The sequence below is a fragment of the Hemitrygon akajei genome, chromosome 15 (genome assembly GCF_048418815.1).
Source record: "Hemitrygon akajei chromosome 15, sHemAka1.3, whole genome shotgun sequence".
NCBI lineage: Eukaryota > Metazoa > Chordata > Chondrichthyes > Myliobatiformes > Dasyatidae > Hemitrygon > Hemitrygon akajei.
The window spans coordinates 42,446,413-42,468,662 of record NC_133138.1 but is presented as its reverse complement, the minus strand read 5'-3'; positions in this window follow the sequence as shown (position 1 = coordinate 42,468,662).

The window sequence follows — 22,250 nt, the reverse complement described above, 5'->3', positions numbered from 1 at the left end:
GCAAACTTATAAAACTGTGGTTAAGCTGCATTTGGAGTACTGCATAGAACTCTGATTATCCCATTATAGCATGTACATGATGCTTTTGGAGAAGATGTTTACCATGATGCTGTCCAGATTAGAGGGTGTGAAGTATAAGGAGAGGCTGGTGTGGTAAACTCCATATACCTGTCTGGACATGCCCCTCTGATGACTGCTCCTGTGGCTCCTCCGACAGACCCCTATATAAAGGCGATTGGAGGCACAGCTCCTCGCTCAGTCTCCAGGATGTTGTGTGGTGGTCTCTTGCTGCTAATAAAAGCCTATCGTTCATCTCCCGTCTCTGAGAGTTATTGATGGTGCATCAATTGGGAAAGAACTTTTGCCACCCTTGTGGAATAGCTAGCAGTGAAAGTCAAAACTATAACAGTTTGGGCACTCACTGGCTGTTGTACTTTGTTATCAAATGCTAAATGTGCTTCTGTTCCTGGTTTGTAAGGGCCAAATACATTAATTAATTTCAAACGGAGATATTGTTATGACATACATAAAATTGATCATCGACTGCAAAATATGTTAAATCATAATTAACCTATTAAATGAGTAGTACTATATCTTTTCCTTGAATTCAAAAGTTACACAATACTGCTCCAATGTTATTGCATTGTGGTTTATGTTACGTTAATTTGATTTCTGCTGAACAAATCACAGAAAAAAAGATTTAACTCTTTCTGTTGTGCACATCCAGAGGTCACTTAAAATGCTACCTCCTGTACCTAATAAGATGGCCACTGAGTGCATGTTCTAGGTCTTCTGCCCATCCACTTCAATCTTTGATGCATTGTTCATTCAGAGACCCTCTTATGCCCACCAGTGTTATAACACATGGTTATTTGAGTTACTGTTACCTTCCTGTCAGCTTGAATCAGTCTGGCCGTCGTCCTCTGACCTCTCTCATTAACAAGGCATTTTTGCCCACAGAACAGCGCTCACTGGATTTTTTTTTTGTTTGTTTTCAGCACCATTCTTTTGGGTGTGAAAACCCCCAGAGGTCAGCAGATTCTGAGATACCCAAATCACCCCATCCAGCAACCAATGACCTTTCCATGGTCAAAGTCACTTAGGTCACATTTCTTTCACATTCTGATGATCTGAAATACAACTGAGCCTCTTGTCCATGTCTGCATGCTGTTATGTGTTAAGTTATTGCCTCATGATTGGCTGATTAGGTATTTGCATTGTGTACAGGTGTACCTAATAAAGTGGCCACCACATGTAAATTAAAGGGATGCATCTTGCAAGTTCCAACCTGGGGGGCCTGTAGCCAAACTCATGTTAATTCTATAACTCTATTCAGTAAAAATACAGGAAACTCTTGAACTAGTAACATTAGGTTACGTATCTTACTTCCTAAGGCAATTATTCAAAAACAACCTAAGTTAAATTTGTAACTCCCATACATGAACATGCATTCTGTCAAGAGTTCTGTAATATTGCGTATTAGATTTCTTGGAATTAATGTTGGATTTAGATCAAATGAATTTGATGTTGGGCAACCTACAGATGGCTATTGATGCAATAGAAGATCTTTCAGATTGCCTTTCTGTGAACAATATGTTCTAAGATGATTTATTCACTTACCATTCTTTGTCTCTATTCCACACCTGCTACAGGATGACATGCAGCCTGTAATTCTAACCGGTGAGTTCAACACAGACTCATTTCCAATGAAGGCTCAGATTAGGCAAAAGATGTACATCATTGTTCCGAACCTCTTTTCTCTCTTCATTCCATAATATTATACCTTACAGCTGGCAAACTTGCTGCTGAAATAATACACCTTATAGCATGAATGGAAAACCATCCAAGTTTCTTTCCAGAACCAAGGTCACACCTAACATTACTCATCAAGCCACAGTATGCGGATAATACTCTTGTATGTGTACACGCAGACTCAAGCTCCAATCTTTGTTAACCCATTCAATGAAGCTAGCTTTTACACTAAATATCTGCAAACCAGAGGTCTCTACTAATCTGCCCTTACTGTCCAGTGTTTTCGTCCAGCAATAGACGTCCATTCAGAGATCCTAGTGAATATGGATTCATGGAGCAAGGAAGCAGACGACTTGGCCCACTACACTTTCCATATCTGAGAAGCCACCCCTCGGTGAAGATTGGCACTGATGATAACATTCACCACACACTTTCCTTTCCTCTCTATAAAAACGAGTGTTCAAAGGCCCAGACCTTATGCTCTACCTGACAGCTCCCTGCACAGTTTGGAGAAATTGCTGCATCTTGCATCACTGTCAAATTCCAACATGAGCACCTGCTGCCAAATTCACGGTAACTCTATTGGCTTCTCAGTTGTCTAATTATAGCAGGAATAACCACACTAGGAATTTCCGAAAACTTAATTTGAAGTCCCTGGCAACTTATGAAGATTTCCCAGGCATCTATTTAATTTTTGAAAACTTGCAATACTGGATAAAGAAGAGTCAGAATGGTGAACAGTACAGGACAGGAACAGGCCCTTTGTTCCAGTATGTCTTTGCTGACTTTAATATTCATTGAAACTGCAGGTCCATCTACACATGATCGATTTCCCTCAGTTCCCTGTTTAAATCACCATCCACGCCATGCCTAGGCATCTGCCCTGAACTCATATGGTATATGCAGTTTAGTGTTATTGCTTTAGGGTTAGTGGAGCCACTGTAACCTTCAGGCATGGAGCAATACCGTTAACAAGTGCAACATTACATGTACCATGTTTCTGGCTGTTGGAGATAAAAAAGATATATTTAGTCAACACTCCTGAGCTTACAGAGTTATGTAATATTCACTTCATTTTACACTTCATTTCTGACAAAGATAAGATGTCTAGTGTGAAAGGTTGAAGAGATAGAATGATACTGGTGAGTGTGATGATAAATATAGACAATAGACAGTAGGTGCAGGAGAATATGCAGTAAAATAGCAGTGTGAATCTCTCCAATATGGATTGTGAGTGCAGAATAGGGTTTTAAGATAAGCTGACAGAAATAGCACAGGCATGGTTCATTGGAAAGTTCAGTAAACAAAACAGAATAAACAATTGGATAACTTCTTCAAAGGCAGTAATTTTATAGAAGTTACAAGGAATAAAATTCAGTGACGTTCATGATAAAGAAAGCCAATTCATTAGTGAATGAGGGCTTGAGAACTTAATCGCAACTTTCAGCACCATTAAAATCCCATTTAACGATTTTTTTAAAACTGCAGATGCTGGAATTTTGAAATATAAGCAGTAAGTCAGAAAGCATCTGTGGAAAGGGAAACAGAGCTAACATTTCAGATTGAAGAAGTGCTGAAGTTATAATATTAATTCGAAATGAAGTGCTGCACCTTCACACAATGGATGACAAGAGACCAGAGCAGGAAAAAGCAGCCTTAGTGTTGAAATTAGGAGAACTGACTCAACTCTGGATATCTCCTATCCACTACCACCAACCTTGTGGTTCCCTTACCCTGCACTGCTCTTTCCTACTTCCTAACTAAGATTCACAAACCTGACTGCTAGGTAGCCACATTGAACTTGTGTCGTCATACCTGGACTTCATTTTATCCCCTTTGGTTTAGTCCCTTCCCAACTACATCCACAACACTTCACATGCTCTCAATCTCCTCAACAACTTTCAATTTCCCGGCCCTGATGACCTTATTTTCACCATGAATGTCTAGTCCCTATACAATTCTATCCCCCATCAAGCAGACTTTAAAGCTAGTAGAGTCACAAACATGAGAAAATCTGTAAAAGAAGGAAATCCAAAGCAACACCAATAAAATGCTGGAGGAACTGAGCAGGCCAGACAGCACCTATGGAAAAGAGCAAACTATCGACATTTTGGGCCGTCCTGATGAAGGATTTCAGCCCGAATTGTCGACTGTTTACTCTTTTCTACAGATGCTGCCTGGCCTGCAGTGTTCCTCCAGCATTTTATGCTTGAGGCCTTAAAACTTCCTATTTCTTTCTCAACAACAGATCTGACGAGCTCCCCTCCACCACCACCCTCCTCCGACCAGTGGAACTAGTCCTCAACCTCAACAATTTCATTTTCAGCTCCTCCCAATTTTCCCATACTCCCAGTGTAGCCATGGGCACCTGCGTGGGCCACAGATTTGCCTGCGTCTTTGTTCGCTTGGCAGAACAGTCCACGTTTCAAGGCTTCCCTGGTAATGTTCCCCAACTCTTTCTGTGCTACGTTGATGATTGCTTTTGGTGCTGCTTCTTGCACCCTTGCTGAACTCATCAATTTCGTCAGCTTTTATTCCAATTTCCACCGCTGCTCTTAAGTCCACTTGGTCCATTTCTGGCACCCCTGTCCCCTTTCCTGAGCTCTCCATCCCCATTTCTGAAGACAAACTGTCTACTGATAGCTTTTATAAACCTATCTTGACTATACCTCTTTCCACCATGCCTCCTGTAAAAATGTTCCTTTGTCTACACCACATCTGCTCCCAGGATGAGGCTTTCCTTTTCAGGATACCAGAGATGTCCTACTTCTTCAATGAACAGGGTTTCCCTTCCTCCGCCATTGCTTCTACCCTCACCCACATCTCCTTCTTTTCCTGGACATCCTCGTGCATCCCATGTTTCCACTGCCTTAGCAGGGATAGGGATCCTCTTGCCCTCACCTACCACCCCCTGAGCCTCCATATCCTGCACATCATTCTCTGCAGCTTCTGCCATCTTCAACAGTACCTACTGTTACGAATTTGTAACATGCCAGCAGCAAGAGATAACAAATTGAGTTGGCTTTTAATTTTAAAAGCACTATATTTATTTACATCTACTCAAAAATATAGAAATTTAAATAAATTACTTTCTTAAACAGTGTTATGCATCTATAGCTCCCAAACAGTCAAACGTAGAACCCGTTGTGAACAAATCTTACTCAAGCACAGTCAGTGGCACTTACTCAGTGGCAGTTCAGAGAGCCCCAGTAATTCATGAAATAGATGAGAGGAGAGACTTGTAGATTCACAGTGCAGCGACGAGGCGATCTCGAAGAAACGAAGAAACGGTTACCGCAGGTTCCAGCTCCGAAGTCCATAGAGAGATTTCACAAGGTAACTGACATGGAATATCCCTTCGCCGGAATGGTCACCACACAACACCCAAAACCATGTAAGGGTTAACCAAAAGGGTGTGCCATGGAATTCCACATATGGATTATACTAAGTGTCAGTCACATCCAAAATGCACAGGGTGCTGCTGACTAACCCAGTCCTTTGGGTTCGCTCGAAGTCTGCAATCTTCACTCTCTCTCTTTTCCTTCTACCCATTGACTCCTCGCAATCGGTCTGAGTTTCGCTTTTTATACCGTCGTTATGCGTCATCAAGTGACACTTACAGAAACGAAACTCTGGATTCCCAGCAAAGCGAATCTACGGTCATGTGACACCCACAGGAAACAAAACTAAGAACTCCCAGTACAACAAAACTATAGATACGTCACACTTAGTAAACAAAACTATGGGGCACATAACACTACCACCAAACACATCTTTACAACCCCCCCCCAACCCAACTCACCAATTTCTACAGGGATTGCTCCTTCATGATTCCCTTATCCATTCATTCCTTCTCACTAATCTCCCTCCTGACACTTATCCCTGCAAGTGGAAGATGTGCTACCTCTACTCATTCACTGTCAGAGGCCCAAACAGTCCCTCCAGGTGAGGCAACACTGCACCTGTGCATCTGTTGGGGTCGTCTACTGTGTACAGTGTTCCTGCTGTGGCCTCCTCTACACTGGTGAGACCCGACATAGATGAGGGGGTGGCTTCATTGAGCACCTTTGCTCCATCTGCAAAAAGCAGGATTTCCCAGTGTCCAACCATTTTAATTCCAACCTCCATTCCCACTCTGACATGTTGGTCCATGGCCTCATCTTCTGCTATGATGAGGCCACTCTCAGATTGGAAGAGAAGCACCTCACCTTCCACCTCAGTAGCCTCCAGCTTGGTGGCATGAACATCAATACAACCTCCAGTAACTTTTCCTCCTTCCTTTTCTTTCTTCTTCGGCTCCCCATTTTAGCTTCTTACCCCTTCTCTTCACCTACCTATCACCTTCCCCGATGCCCCTCCTCCTTCACTGCTTCCCATGATCCACTCTCCTATGAGATTCCATCTTCTCCAGCTCTTAACCTTTTCCACCTATCACCTTCCAGCTTCTTACTTCATCTCCCCCTCCCCCACACACCACACTTCACCTATCACCTTCTAAATTGTCCTCCTTCCCCTCATCCCACCTTCTCATTCTGCTATCTTCCCCCTTCTTTTCCAGTCCTCATGAAGGGTCTCAACCTGAACTGTCGATTATTTTTTCATTTCCATAGATGCTGCCTGTCCTGTTGAGTTCCTCCAACATTTTGTGTGTATTGCAATGAATTTCCCGCATCTTCAGAAACTTTTGTGTTAATGTTACAGAGTACCAATCTTCCATCAGAATGCTCCAATACTTACCTAAGCTTTCATCACTATAACTCCTTTGCATAGTTTATTGCAAAGATGAACCTCGGAACTAGAAGGAAGTTTAATGGACTGTGGAAAAGTGTTGCAAATCCAACCTCAGTAGTGGACCTTTCATTGTCCATTATGAAGTCAAACATGGATTGACACTCTTGTGAGATGCATTCAGCTATCAGGTCAAAGTCTTGCACCTGATAGAACCATGAGCTGCAACTTTGTATGTTTCATTTCATTTACCTCTAATGAATGAAGATATACACAGATGAGAAGGAGGACTTAGCCTTCACTTTAGGTACTCACACTGTTGTTTTTATCAGTTCTCAAGAGGTCCTTCCACCTTGATCACACACCAAATACTCTCCTGGTCATCATCAACCCAAAACTTTATTTTCTGTCTAATGATTGCTCTATAGAACACTGCCCCTCAAAATACAATGTTACCTTCCTGTTGTAAGTTTTTAAATCTGAAACATTAGCTTTTGTTTCTCTCTCCATAGATGCTGCGTAACTCACACATTATTTCCAGAAGTTTCTGTTTTTATTTCAGAATGCCCCTGCAGATGTCCGTTGTGGCTGCCAGATAAGGAAGTGGCCACAAGCCTGGTCCAACACATTTTCATTCTGCAGGCAATTGATGATGATTCCCTGGTTGTGCCCAAGGAGATTGTGTGATGCGCCTGGTGGATTGGTTCAACGATACACTGAAGACCAGGCCTCAAGCCGCAGTGTCACCTGTTTGCAGTCACCTGACACCCAGGGGAAAACTTTGGGCTCGGCTGCTCCAATGGAGTGCTGGAGGCGGTGTGGCGTAGCGTTCATGCTGGAGTCATTGCTGCCACCACACACCCCACCCTCCCAGTGTTCTTTCAGCTGAAGACAAGCTGTATGTGTTTGGCCACAACATTCACGGACTCAGACACTTGGACTTTTTTTTGCGCCACTATATTTTACCACCATCTTATATCTGCCACATGTGCCTTGTGCTCTGTATGACTGTTGGTACTGTGCTTTGTACCTTGGCCCCAGAGTAATGCAGTTTCATTCGGCCTTGTTCGTGGGTATTGATGTATGGCTAAATGACAATTAAACTTGAACTTGTCAGGTTGGTATGAATTAGAACAGCAGAAAGAACATTTAGACTTTTTTGGAGAAGGTATTCAAGGAAGTGGCATAGTAGATAAATTTTTGAAAGATTGGGGAAATGAAAGCTATGAGAAAATGGCACAGAAGGGTTGAGGTCTGTGGCAGATCATAATCTAGCTCAAAAGGTGTGTGTACTTTAAGCATCATTTATTTATTAAACATTTTTCTACATCATAACAAATCTGTGTATGTGATTTAATGAGCAGAAATCAAAGTAATGAAACGTAAATCACAATGACAAAATTGGAGAAATATTGTGTGATTTTTAGGAAAATATTGAATTCTGAGGAAAATGTATGGTGTAAATCATTTAATAAAATTATAGTCATTTATTTGTGCTCTTGTGGCATGATTAAGAAGGTTACTTGAGTCAAGGTTATTGGGTGGTTATTTATTTATTGCAGACAGTGGTGAATCTCTGGATTTCTCTACCCTGGAAGATTGATCACCAAAGGAATCAAGCCTGTTGAAAAGGTGAGTTGCAGGGTATGTTGTTTTGCTTACACAGATGAATGAGCTAGTCAAACCCCTGACTCACAGCACCAGTAAACCAGTAAACTGCCTTTGAAGTTTAAACATTTTCTGTAACAACTCAAGTTTCCCTCTCTCATTCCAAAAATATTCTAGTTGGCAAAAGACATTGAATTGTGGAATTATAGAAGTATTTTTTAAAAAGTGATTCAGAGTAGAAGTAATACACAAAATGCTAGAGGAACCTAACAGGTCAGGCAGCATCTAAAGAGCCAACATTTTGGGCTGAGACCCTTCTTCAAGATTGAGTAGAAGGCTATTCAGCCCATCATGTTTATGACAGCTCCCAGCCAGAACAATACCCTAGTTCCATTCTCTGGGCTTTCTCCAACAGCAATACAAGCTCTTCACTGCAAAACAGTCAATGGCCATTTAATTACGTGCACCTGTACACCTCCCTGTAATGCAACTTTGCTAATAAGCTGGTTTGGTAGTAACTTATCAAAAGACCTCGGAACATCCATGTACATTAATTACATTACTTTTACAAATCTGTCTCAAAACTCATTAAGAAAACACTGTCAAATTGATTAAGGACGGTTTTAGATTAAGCAAAAATCTTTTCCACCACCGAACTAAAGTTGGCTGGCTTGTAGTTTCTACCTTATTTTTACTTCATCTTCTGGAACTATGAGGAAACATTATCTACTCTAGCTTGACTGCACTATCCAAAGATCACTGCAAAAATAACAAAACAGATTACCCTACAAGTGCCTTCCATATTTCCCCAAGAACCTAGGAATGTCCCATCCATTCCTGGTACTTTGAGTTTACTCTAAATTCAGTAATCTTTTTCAAAGTCTTTTGTTACTTCATCAAAGATCTTCAATAAGTTGGACAAACATGAGTTTCCTTTCAAAAAAACTACAGTGACATTGTATAATTACCATGGATTTTTCAAAGAGCTCTGCTTTTACTTTCACAATAGCTTCCAACGTTTTACCAATAACAGATGCTCAGGCCATCTGGCCTGGCGTATCCTGCTTTTTAACACCCACCATTTTTGTACAAAAAATTATATTTGTTGCTTTCAAATCTAATTTTTTTTACATGTGGCAGATCAAATGGAAAAGGAATCTTGGGGTCCAAGTCCATAACTCCCTGCAAGTGGCTGCCTAAGTTGATAGGGTAGTAAACAAGGCAAATAGCATGCTACCTTTATTAGTCAAAGCATTGAGATTGAGGGAGAGGAAGTTATGTTGCAGCCTTATAAAACCCTAATTAGCGACAGCTGAAGTATTACATATACTTTTGTTCATCCTATTATAGGATATACCTCCAGCATTTTGTGTGTGTTGCTCTGGATTTCCAGCATCTGCAGATTTTCTCATGTATCGGATATACAAGGTGGTTTTGGAGAGTGTGTAGAAGATGTTTGCCAGCATGTTGCCCAAATTAGAGAGTTGAGCTATAGGGAGAGGTTAAACAAACTAGTACTGTTTTCTCTGGAGTTACGGGGTCTGAAGGGAGACCAGATAAAGTTAGAAAAGTTGGAATCATTTTCCAAGATCAAAATGTCCAATACTAGAAGGCATGCATTTAAGGTGAGTGCAGTAAGTTTAAAGGAAATATGTTGGGCAGGTTTTTTTACACAGTGAGTGGCTGGTGCCTGGAATATACTGCCTGGGGATAGAGGAATTTGAGATTCTTAGTTAGGCTCATGAATATGCAGAAAATAGTGGGATCTGATGCATATGCAAGTAGAAAGGATTGGTTTAATTAGGTGTACTTCGTTAATTTAGTCCAGCACAACATTGTGGGCTGAATTCTTACCAAAATCTAGAATATTTCAAAAATCAAAAGCAATACATCTACCATCTCATTGACGTCCCTGTATCAATTTCTATACTCACTTCCTTAACTTCTTACATTTTGAAAGTCTACAGAAACCCTTATTTCGTATTTCCACGTCTGAGAAGCTGATCCTCAGATGGATCAAGCTGCTTACTTGACCAGCAGTGCCTCACAGTGAGAGGGGTTATTAGTGGGCAGGGAAGACTAAAGAAGTGCTCAAAGCCTTCTTGAAGTGCAACATCCCATGTTGGCTTCTGGAAGCTTCTATCCTGTGCATTCTCTTATGGGCATACAAATGGGTATTGAGAACCTTGAAGTCATGCATTGCAGGTACACAGACAAGTGACAGGAGAAGCACACCACTTCATATACTACACACCCACCCATCTCATTTACCACAATCTGCCTCATCTGTTGAATAGTCTCTAGTTTCCTCACTAGCTTCATTAACCAAGGAAGAGCAGGACATAATTTCCTAGGTCTTCACCTTCCACCAAATATGGAGTAGCCTTTGCAGTTTCCACCATTTTAAATGAGGTTCCACATTTCCTTTTAGTAGTTTGAAGGGGCTCTTCAGATCTCCCTGGTTCAGTCTTCCCTCTCCATCAATCACTCCCCTTTTAATGGAAATTTCCCATGCAACCACAGGAGATGCAGTCCTTATCCTTTCCCTTTCCACCATCCAGAGAATACTTCAGAATGAACGGTGATTCACTTGTGAATGCCAAGAAATCAATGCTGATTGGATGACCTCTTTGTGGAGTATCTACATTACATCTGCATTGGTGATCTTGAGCTGCCAGCTGCCTGACAATTCATTTTCTATATCACCCCTACTTTAATTTTTCTGCCTATGGTCTCCAATAAGACCTAATCATCTTCTGCCTGGACAAGTTGCAGCCTCCTGATATCGATCTCAGTGACAGCATTTCACTTTCTCCTTCTGTATCAGAACAGGCCAAGATATACACACTCACGATATTGATTCACCACTCACTGTTTTTTTTTAATTTAGAGATACAGCATGGTAACAGGCCCTTCCGGCCCAATGAGCACACTCTGCCCACTTGCACCCATGTGACCAATTAAGCTACTAAGTTTGGAATGTGGGGGGAAAAGCCGCGCACACAGAAGAAACCTACACAGACATGGGGAGAATGTGCAAACTCCATACAGTGAGGGGTGGGGACTGAACCCGGATCGCTGGCAGTGTAATAGCATTACACTGACAGCTACGTCACCATGCCAACACAACACAAGCCAAACTGTGGGTGTGTCCAGCAGCTTTACTTTTCAACTCTTAAATTCTTTTGTCTGTAATTTCATCCTCTATCATCCCTGATTTCATAGCTGTTGTGAATAAAGGACCATGACCTTTCTCTCTGTGTTTTATTCCCAGAGCAGATCTGGCAACACCCCATCAGGGGTATTCCCTTCCCACCTCCATTACCCCCGCACCCTCCCGCCAGCTCACTACTAGCTTCTTTTCTTTCCTCCCATGTTCCGGTTGGATTTTTCTATCTGAAATGTTCCTTTTCTCTTTCTACAGATGCTGCCTCAGCCGCTGAGCATTTTTAACCATTTTTTGCTTCCATTTCAAATTTCTGATACCTGCAATTCCTTTGATTTTTCCCAAGTCCTGGGAGGGAGGAACAAGGTGAGCACGTTTCATCCCAGTTCTCCAACTAATCACTAAAGTAGCTACATTATTTAAATAGAAATGGTTTTTTTCACAGAGGATAATGCAAAACTGGCCTTGAGTGTAGGTAAGTATAGTGGAGATATCATTGGCATGTGTAGGAAAACTTTATTATGAATAATTTACTTTTAGTCAAGTTAGTGAGGGTTGATGTGCTCTTTTCAGAGTCCTTCCATTTTAATTCTTCCAACTCTTTTCTCCTTTTATCCAAATAACTCCAAAATTAAGAGGCTTGGCCATTAAAAATACAGAACACCTTTTATTCCAAATGCCAATCAGTTCCAAGGACCTGGGCAAGTAGAATGACGAGGAGCTGCACATCTAAACCTAACCCTAGAGGTTTGTCCAGTTGAACTTGAAAGTCATAGATCAACATAGCCTGGAGAATGCTGGGTGTTGGGAGAAACCTCCAGGAAAACTCTAGCAGCATCCACATAAAGATCTAATGTACGTTTCCTTCTAGATGGAATTCAGGAAAGGCTGCATCCCTTATTGAATAAAGGGTGGACAATTTTCCACAAATTCTTTGAGTCTCTTATAGGAGATAGTACCAGCAATCAAGCAGACTAATCATAATCACATGATATTTCTATTGCATGCCTCAAAAATAAAAGGATTCATTGAATGTTCAGAGGACAACTGCCTGGAATACTTTTGTGAATAAAACTGTGCAGGATAAATTACATAACAAATTTTAAAATTTCTCTTTGATATATTTCTAATTACAAGCCACAACTTTTGAAATTAATGTAATCAATCCTATTTCCCCAAAATGTTCTTGAGATTTTATATTCATTGAAAACACAGTCTATTTTTTGAATAAGGCCACCCAGACCATAAAGTCTGCTTGCAATTACAGGAGCAGAAGACATGGGTCAAGGTTCATTTCTTGTTTATGATTTTTAAAAAATGTTAAGACTGCGGGATTCGGTTTAGCTTGTTTACTTTTGTAGGTGTGGTTTTCTTTGTTCTTTTGCTTATTTTTGTTTCAACTTCCCATGTCATTTAGTATGGATTTACCGATATTTATTCTGAGTAGTTCATGTAGTTTGATTCTTTTATTTTCATTATTTTCCATTACCATGCATTGATGTTCTAGTAAGAGAGTGTATTTATATATGTAGCCTATTCTATTAATTGTGCAAGGATTGTATTTAATTTCAAATTTATTCTGTTAGTATATCAAAGGCAGTTAACAAAAGCTTCAGATCAAACGACCAACTGTACTGGCATTCCAAAAGATGAGCTTTTGTTTTATTTGTTTTCTCCTTCAGATAGCATTACAAATACAAATCATATGTGAACATATTTGAGTAGATTAAACAAGCCTTTCAGATATGTGTTGTGAGTTCTAGTGAAAATGTAACTAAATGAATGACTTTTGTTCTATTCAACAGTAATATTAAACTCCAAAATGTTACATTTAACCTGATCTGAAAGTTTTAAGTAAAAAACACACTGCAAAATTATTCACATTTTAAGCCTACACCTAAGGGACTGATAAGCTTTTGAGAAAACCTTTCATCAAATGATTGATAGTCAACATGCTTGAGGCTGTATTCCACTTGAAAAAATTACTTATAATTTAAGAGATAAATACGAAACATTTTTGAAAATTTGGCACCCTTATTTACAAAGGATAGGATTAAATATATAGGTGCTCCGAAGATGAAATAATTGGTTACTTGGGGAAAGAAATAAATATATATACTAAAGTTATTACGAACTCCATGGAGCATGTGGGGATCTTCCAATATCCAGGCATTCCTTCTTTTTTTTTCTTTCTTTCTTTCTTCTTTTTTTTCTACAGGGATGTTAGGGGGAGGGGTTAAGGGGAGGGGGGATGGATAACATACATTTTCTTTTTCATACACTTTTATTCCGTAACTACTTGAAAACACAATAAAAAAAAAGTTTTTAAAAAAATGCTTGAGGCCAAAGGAGAATTGCCAGACTGGTTTAAGTTGACAGCAGGGCTACAGTAACTCAAATTACAACATATTACATATTACAACAGTGATGAGCAGAAGAGCAGCTCTAAATGCACAGCAAAATTAACCTTGAAGTGGATGGGCTACAGAAGCAGAAAACTACAAACATACACTCAGTGGCCACTTCATTAGGTACAGGAAGTACCTAATAATGTTGCTGCTGAATGTTTTCCCCTTCAACCTATCCTTTCACTCACACCCATTAAAACCTTCCTCATTCATTTCTCCAACCCACTAGAAGTAATTTACCATAATCAATTGACTTACCAGACAGCACACCATTGGGATCTGAGCAGAACCCTAAATAACCCTTGTAAAATACAAAAAGGAGGACTTTTTAATGTATGTTTTAAAATAGTATTTTTCCTATTGACAAGCTCAGTGAGCAGATTGCAGAGAGGTTTAAAAAGGCTGAGCAATGTAAGTTTAACTATTTTTTTCTGACTAACTTTACTAGTGAACAAGATACAGAACATAAAAGAGAGGCTGGCTCTAATGGAATGATCATTTTGAGATTAAAGTACTGTACTTGCTGTCTAAGTGTAGAGTAAGGGTAAGTACAAGAAAGTTGAGTGTGAAAAGGTATGGTAAATTAAGGTAAGGTCCTTTATTTTTCTTTCTTCTAACCAAATACCAGAGACATAGAAATGGCAGTCAATGGAGTTGTTAAAATTGAGCAAATTATATTAGTACTATCTCCTGTGGTATAATGTAGCCACTGTGTGCATGTATGGGGTCTTCTGTCACTGTAGCCCATTTTAATGAAAAGTGATCAAAGAATTGTTAAAACTGCAGTGATTAGGGTTGTGCTGGTTACTTCAAAAACTGAGTGGTTTGCTCCTCCTGGAACATGTGGGTGATCAAGGAGAAGTCAAGTTCCCAATAGCTATGTTTGCAGGAAGGATGTCCAGCTGTAGCTCCTCTCAGACAGCATGGATTGGCTAGATGCCATGGTAACATGTCTCAGTTTGTCTCAGTGCATCTTGACAAATCAAAGTTACTGAGACCCAGCCTCAAAATGGGCTAGAGTCTTTCCAGTCTTTGGCTTTATTTTACAGTTTTTACTGTGATCTCTATTCCTTTGAAGCTTCAGTATAAACTGCAGCTTGAACTAAACCTAAATGAGTTCCACATGTCTTAGCTCTGTGTGTCCAAAAGGCAGGGAATTTATTACACTGATAAAACAGATCAAAGAATTTCATTGTACTGCCTGTACAAGTGACTTGTTGTACATCGGTATCCATTCAAAGTGCATTTTGTTATCAAAATATGTATAAATTATTCAGCATTGAGAGCCGTCTGCTTACAGGCAGCCAGAAAACAAGAAACCAGAAAGAACTCAATTAAGAAAAAGACTAATACCCAATGCACAGAGAGAAGAAAAGATCAAAGCAAATCATGTATTCACTAAAGCAAGCATCAGCATTCAGAACAGAATTGAATCCATAAATCCAAAGCTGGGAGCAGCCAGAGTTGGCCCATAGTCTCAGATTCACTCCATCACACAGAGGCAAATCATATTGAAGCTCACACACACTAAGCCTGGAGCAGGCGAGGCACAACATAGCCTCAGCCTCAACGCCGAGGAAAGTGGACTAAAACATCGTGGAGCAGAACCAGCTTGACCCTTGCCTCCGGTCCCAACACCTTGCCTTTTCAGTCAACCTTGTCTGATGTTTAACTTCTCCAAGCACCTAGTTATCCCCTGAACTCTGGCCCGGGCTCCGCCACAGCAATATGCTTTGGGCTGTTCTGGTCTGTACTCGACCTTTCCAAATTGGTGCAGTACTTAGATGGACCAAACCTCGCTCCCAGTTGAAGTGGACAGGCTCCATTTCAGCATTTCTCCACTCCGCTCAGTCCAGCTACATCTCTCATTCTGACTCCAGCTCCACCCTCTCCTGGATCATGTCTTGACTTCGCTCTGGCTCTGTCTTGCACCCGCGTACCTCGACTCTCAGTTCAGCTTGCCTTCACTCACCTCTTCATTCTTTGTGGTGACTGTTTACCACAATTCTTCATATAAAAGTGTATTTAGTTAAATTTCTTGCTTTGAGAACCACCAGTAAGCTATCACCCATGTTGTGACTGTTTACCACAATTCTTCATATAAAAGTGTATTTAGTTAAATTTCTTGCTTTGAGAACCACCAGTAAGCTGTCACCCATGTTGAGTAGAACCATCTTAAACCAGATATGGTTTAATATCATACCATGTTTTAACTTTGAGCAGTTTCCAGTGCAGATGAAAAGCATAATTAGGTCAAACATTATAACACATTAAAAGAAAGTTTGGGATAAACTGCCTGTAGGTTATTGATAATGAACAAATCATATACAGTCCCAAAGAGCTGGTCTTAGCTCTCAAGCATAGAGTACAAAATAGTTAAATTTGATAAATATTACATAACCAGTTTAAAATGTCATACTTTTATATGCCTGTACCTACTGTATCTCAATGTTTCTTACAGACATTTGCTCCATTGCAAGTCAGTGATTTTAGGGTAATTTAGAAAGCCAATTTATCTTCGGAGGTCAAATGATTGTATTTACAAAGTATCTCGAGTCATCTCTTTGCTGTCCCACATCCTCGTTCAACCCTTTATCAGCCTTCTACACTGTTCCAATAAAGCTCAATTGAACCTTGAAAAATACACATCCCATCTTCTCACTGAGACAGTAGTTACTAATTATTTACACCATTGACTCCACCTCACGTACCTTAGACAGAAGGTTCAGGTAATGGATTTACATGTTCTTCCGGACATGGTGGAAGTTGTAGACTGGAATCGGATTTTGGATTTGATTGTCTATATATCTTATTTTTTTAAATCATATTTCCTGTCCAATCATTCTTCCATTTAACGGTTTCCCCGTGTTTGTTTTATCCTCTATTATTCTGCTATAATTATTTGCATGTCCCCAGTGTATTTTCTTCTGCCTTCTTTTATTAACTTCTCTTTGTAATCTAAAGATTAACAATTTGATTTCTCCCATTTAATCACATATCATGCATTTTCATCCTTCTCTCTTTTCCAGGCTTTGTCCTCTCTTGTAAGCTATTTATCTGATGCATCCAATAATTCATGTAATCTGATGTGCTACCTTTACACTTCTGTCTACACAGAATTGTGCTAATCTGCTGAGTACTTTCAATGTGTATTGAGCTTGCTGGCAAAATTGAACATGTTAACAGGATTGTTAAACTAAGAAAGATGGATTAGCTTCAATGTCAAAAATTTCCACATTGAAAAATAAATGGAGAAGACTGTCATCACGATACATTTAGAAATATCAGACAAATATTTTCCTGTTTATGGGTAAGGTACTTACCGTGCACAAATTAATGGAAGACTGGAAACGGACGTAAACATGTCAAAGCCTGAATTTTCTCCCTGTGCCTCAGGCTTCAATGGAAAATCCTGGTCAGGGGGAGGGGGTTGGCTGATTCAATCTTTTCACCACTAAGCTCAACAAACGTTTATTTTAATAGTTTTGAAATTTAACTGAGGATGGGCAGTGTTCCTGTAATCATTGGAACTCCCTGTGAAACTATGGCAAGAATTGCAGCAACTTCACAGCTCTCTTCTTGAGTAACTCTAAGAAGATTTCTCTCAGATATATTGACATTTTCCATGGGGAACACTGAGAAAGAATTTATGGGCTCCCCCTGGGTGCATATTATAGTAAATTTTGTGCTTGTGACTCTAAACTCACCCAGGAATTAGTTAATTAAATACACTACAAAAAAAATCTAACCCTGGTGTGTGCAAGATTCCCTTTAGTTCACCATTGGTGCTTGTCAGCTGAAAAATCCACAAAATGGTGTCCAATAATACCATAACCAAACATAATTATTCATTGGAAATGTGATTATGCAAATTATCTGCCATTTAAGATGTACATTAGATTCCTTGATCTATCTGCAAATGTTGCTAAATCTGAACATAGATCATAGAACATAGGAGATGGAACAGTGGGACAGTGGTCAGACAGAAAGCACAAATTCTGAAAGCCTGTACCACTAGACTCAAGGATATCTTCTAACCCACTGTTACAAGACAATTGAATGTTTCCCTTGGACTCTTGACCTCACATTCTGCTTTATTATGGCCCTGAACCTTGATTTTTGTCATTTCCACGCTTTCTCTGTAAATGTACCTCTTTATTCTACATTCTATTATTGTTTTCACTTGCACTGTTGTAATGAAATAATTGGTGTGGATTTTATCCAAAACAAAACTTTCCACTGAACCTCAGTACACAAGACTGTTTAACAAGAGCCCGTGGTATTACATGAAAGATACTGCTATGGATGAAGCTTTGGCTCATTGTCAGGAGACAAAGAGCGGGAATAAAGGGAGCCTTTTCTGATTGGTTGCAGGCGACTTGTGGTGTTCTGTAGTGGCAGTGTTGCAACCACATCTCTTTATGCTGTATATCAATGATTTGGATAACATAATTGATAGCTTTGTGGCCAAGTTTACAGATGATATGAAGATAAGTGGAGGGAAGGGAATTTTGAGGATGAAAGGAGGCTGAAGAAGGATTTAGGCAGATTAGAGAATGGGTAAAGAAGTCACAAATGGAATACAGTGTTAGGAAATGTATAGTCATGCACTTTGGTATAAGGAATAAAAGTATAGACTATTTTCTAAATTGGGAGAAAATTCAAAAATTGGAGGTGCGAAGGGACTTAGGAATCCTCATCCAGGATTCCATAAAGGTTAATTTACAGGCAGAATCAGTGGTGAGGAAGGCAAATGCAATGTTAGCATTTATTTCAACAGGTCTAGAATATAAAAGCAAGGATGTAATGCTGAGGCTTTATAAGACATCGGTGAGACTTCACGTGGAGTATTGTGAGCAATTTTGGATCCCTTACTTAAGAAAAGATGTGCTGTCATTTGGAGAGGGTTCAGAAGAGGTTCAGGGGAATGATTCTGGGAATGAAGCAATTCATGGATCTTGGAAGTTAGTTGCTAGAATTTGTAAGAATGAGGGAAGATCTCATTAAAACCTATCAAATGTTGAAAGACCTAAATAGAGTGGATGTGGAGAGGATGTTTCCTATTGTAGGGGATTCTAGGACAAAAGTGCTCAGTCTCAGAATAGTGGAACATCCATTTAGAACGGAACTGAGGAGGAATTCCTTTAGCCAGAAGGTGGTAAATCTGTGAAATTAGTAGCCACAGTTGGCTGTGGAGATTCAAAGTTCAAGAAGTTCAAAGTAAAATTTATTATCAGAGTACATACATGTGGCCACATACAACCATTAGAACCTTCTTCTGTATGCATACTTAGCAATTTTATGGAACAGTAACTGTAAATAGCATCTGTAGACTAAACATCGGGAACTGTAAACTGTAAATGAATTGTGTAAATGCAGATATATATAAATAACAATAAATAATGAGTATGAAATAACAATATTACATCCAACAATATAACAATATAACTGAGTCCTTAAATGAGTGCAGCTATCCTCTTTTGTTCAAGAGCCTGAGGGTTGAGGGGTAGTAACTATTCTTAAACCTGGTGGTGTGAGTCCTGAGGCTTCTGTACCTTCTACCCAATGGAAACAGTGAGAAAAGAGCATGGACTGCCTGGTAAGGATCTTTGATGATGGATGCTGCTTTTCTATAGCAACATTTCATGTAAACATGCTCAATGGCTGGGTGGGGTTTACCCATGATGTACTGGGCCAATTCCTCTACCTTTGTCAGATTTTCCACTCAAAGGCATTGGTGTTCCCATACCAGGCCGTAATCCAGCCAATCCGCACACTTTCCTCCACACATCTATAGAAGTTTACCAAGGTTTTGATGACATGCCAAACTTCCGCAGACTCCTGAGGAAGTAGAGGTGCTGTTGTGCTTTCTTCACAATAATATTTATATGATGGGTCCAGGACAGGTCCTCTGAGATAGTGACACCCAGGAATTTAAAGCTACTGACTCTCTCCACCTCTGATTCTCTGATTATTACTGGCTTATGGATCTCAGGTTTCTCTCTCTTGAAGTCTACAATCAGTTCCTTGATCTCATTGATATTGAGTGAGAGGTTGTTGTTATTCCACCACTCTGCCAAATTTTCAATCTCCCTCCCGTATGCTGATTCATCACCCCCTTTGATACAGCCCACAACAGTGGCGTCATCAGCAAGCTTGTATATGGTATTGGAGCTGTACTTAGCCACACAGTCATAGATGTAAAGAGAGTCGAGTAGGGGACTAAGTACATCCCCACTGTCCTCCTGTGCTGATGGAGATTATGGAGAAGATGTTTTTGCCAATCAAAAGACTGGGGCCTACAAGTGGATAAATCCAGGATCCAATTGCACAAGGGGGTATTGAGGCCCAGGTCTTGGAGTTTACTGATTAGTTTTGAGGGGATGATGGTGTTAAATACCAAGCTATAAACAATCAAGAGAATCCTGATGTATGTATCTTCGCTATTCAGCTGTTCCAGGCTTGTATGAAAAGCCAATGAGGTAGCATCTTCTGTAGACCTGTTGCTTCAGTAGGTGACCTGGAGCAGATCCAAGTTGCCATTCAGACAGGAGCTGGTATGCTGCAACACCTGCCTCCCTTCTTGAGCACCAGTGTGATAGATGCCTGCTTGAAGCAGGTGGGTACCACACACTGCAGGAGCAAGAGGTTGAAGATATCCATGAATACACCAGGTCAGGCCTTTAAGGTGTAAAGTTGATAGGCTCTTGATTAGACAGGGCATGAAAGGTTAAGGGGAGAAGGCAGGTGACTGGGGTAGAGAGGTAAATGGATCACCCATGATGAAATGGCAGAGCAGATTTGATGGGTCAAATGGACTAATTCTGTTCCTATGTCTTATGGACTTATGTGACTATAATAAATCAATTCACCAGTCTTCCAATTTACTTGTTATAATTCAATCCATCATAACAATGTCTGTGCCATGTGCTAGATGTGTACTTGAAAAACTGCAACCTATCTGCTTCATCAACAATGTCCTGTTTATTGACCATCTGAGTTGCCCTACCTGAATTCAGATGAGTAGAACTTCGGCCAGCAGTCGCACTTCTCCTGTAACTCCAGTCTGCACTATCAGGTCCTTCTCACATGAAATGAGATTCTCCCAGTGAAAACCAACTATGTCTTTCTGTGAACCTGCTGAACTGTGCTGTCTGGCATTCACAAGTGATGTCCTTTTGATGACAAGCTGTTGCCTTCCTCCAGCCGCACGTTTTGACTGGTGCATTGGGAGATACAGTATTAACTACTACAATGAAAGAACAAATGTGAGTTATGCATATGGTGCTGACTTCAAACGCCAGGGACGACTGTGAGGCATGCTGCGGCACTAGACGGTGATTTTCACTTGGTAGTTATGTGGTCCTTATTTCTCTGTATTCTGTTCTCTTCTATAATTTGTGATCAGCTTTTCTTTCTGCAAAAGTGGAAAAATTATCTATGACTGGGGTCAGTGTTACACAAATGGATGGAGAATATTTGACAATCTTGACAATAAGGCAGATGTGTCCATTGGCAGTGGTACACAGAAAGGTATGCAGTGACTTTTCACGGCTTGAACTTTTGTGTATGGAAAACGTTGCCCATTACAAAAAACTTGGAAGTATAGTAAACCATGAAGAAGATAGATTTAGATTACAAAATAACATGAACAACCTGGTGATATAGGATGGCAAATTAAATTTAGCACAATGAAGTACAAGCTGACATTTTCTGATAAGGAAAAGAGAGAGAACTTATTTATAGAAAGTAGTTCTAAAGCACATACCAGAACTAAGAGAAATGACATTCCTGCACAGTTCTTTCAAGATTCAAGATTCATTTATTATCACAGAATGTATAAATTATACAACGTTGAGATTTGCTTGCTCAGAAGTAGCCACAAATCAAGAAGTCCAAAGGAACCAATTTAAAGCAAAAAAAAAGAATAAGAAATAAAAATAAAAGACCAACAGTTGATGTGCAAGGGGGGAAAGAATCATGCAAACAATTGAAGCGAACACAGAATTCCAAACCAAAATTGAGTCTTCAGATACAAACCCCAAAGATCTGATCAGATCAGATCATTGACTATAAAGGTGGAGAATACCCATTTAGGTCAAGAGCTTAGTAGGTAAAGACATAGAGCATAAAGACAAAGATGTTATGCTTCACCTACATACAACAATGAAACATGCCATCTAATTCTGAATACCACAGCTGTGGAAGGACATTAGAGACCTAGAGAGGGTACAGAATTTTTTTTTAACTTCAATACTGCTGTCTGGAACATTCACATGAGATGTCAGCAAGTGTGCAACTGAACTTAAACTCTCATTTTTGTCAATTATTATTGAAGCAACTCGTACCTCTGTTTGTTGCTATCTCCCTCCTATCCCAGTGCTTTTCTTGCAGACCTTTCTGTCCCACAGCATGAATTCCACTGAGGTACAGTATCCATAAAGCAATGCAGTCCACTTTGTCAAGCCATTCAGATGTACAACCAAATGCACAATCCAATAAGAGCCATCCTTGCAACAAGAGTGAAAAATAAATCATGTATGTTGTCAGTCGGCCATCCTCAATCATTCGGAAAACTGAAGGTAAAG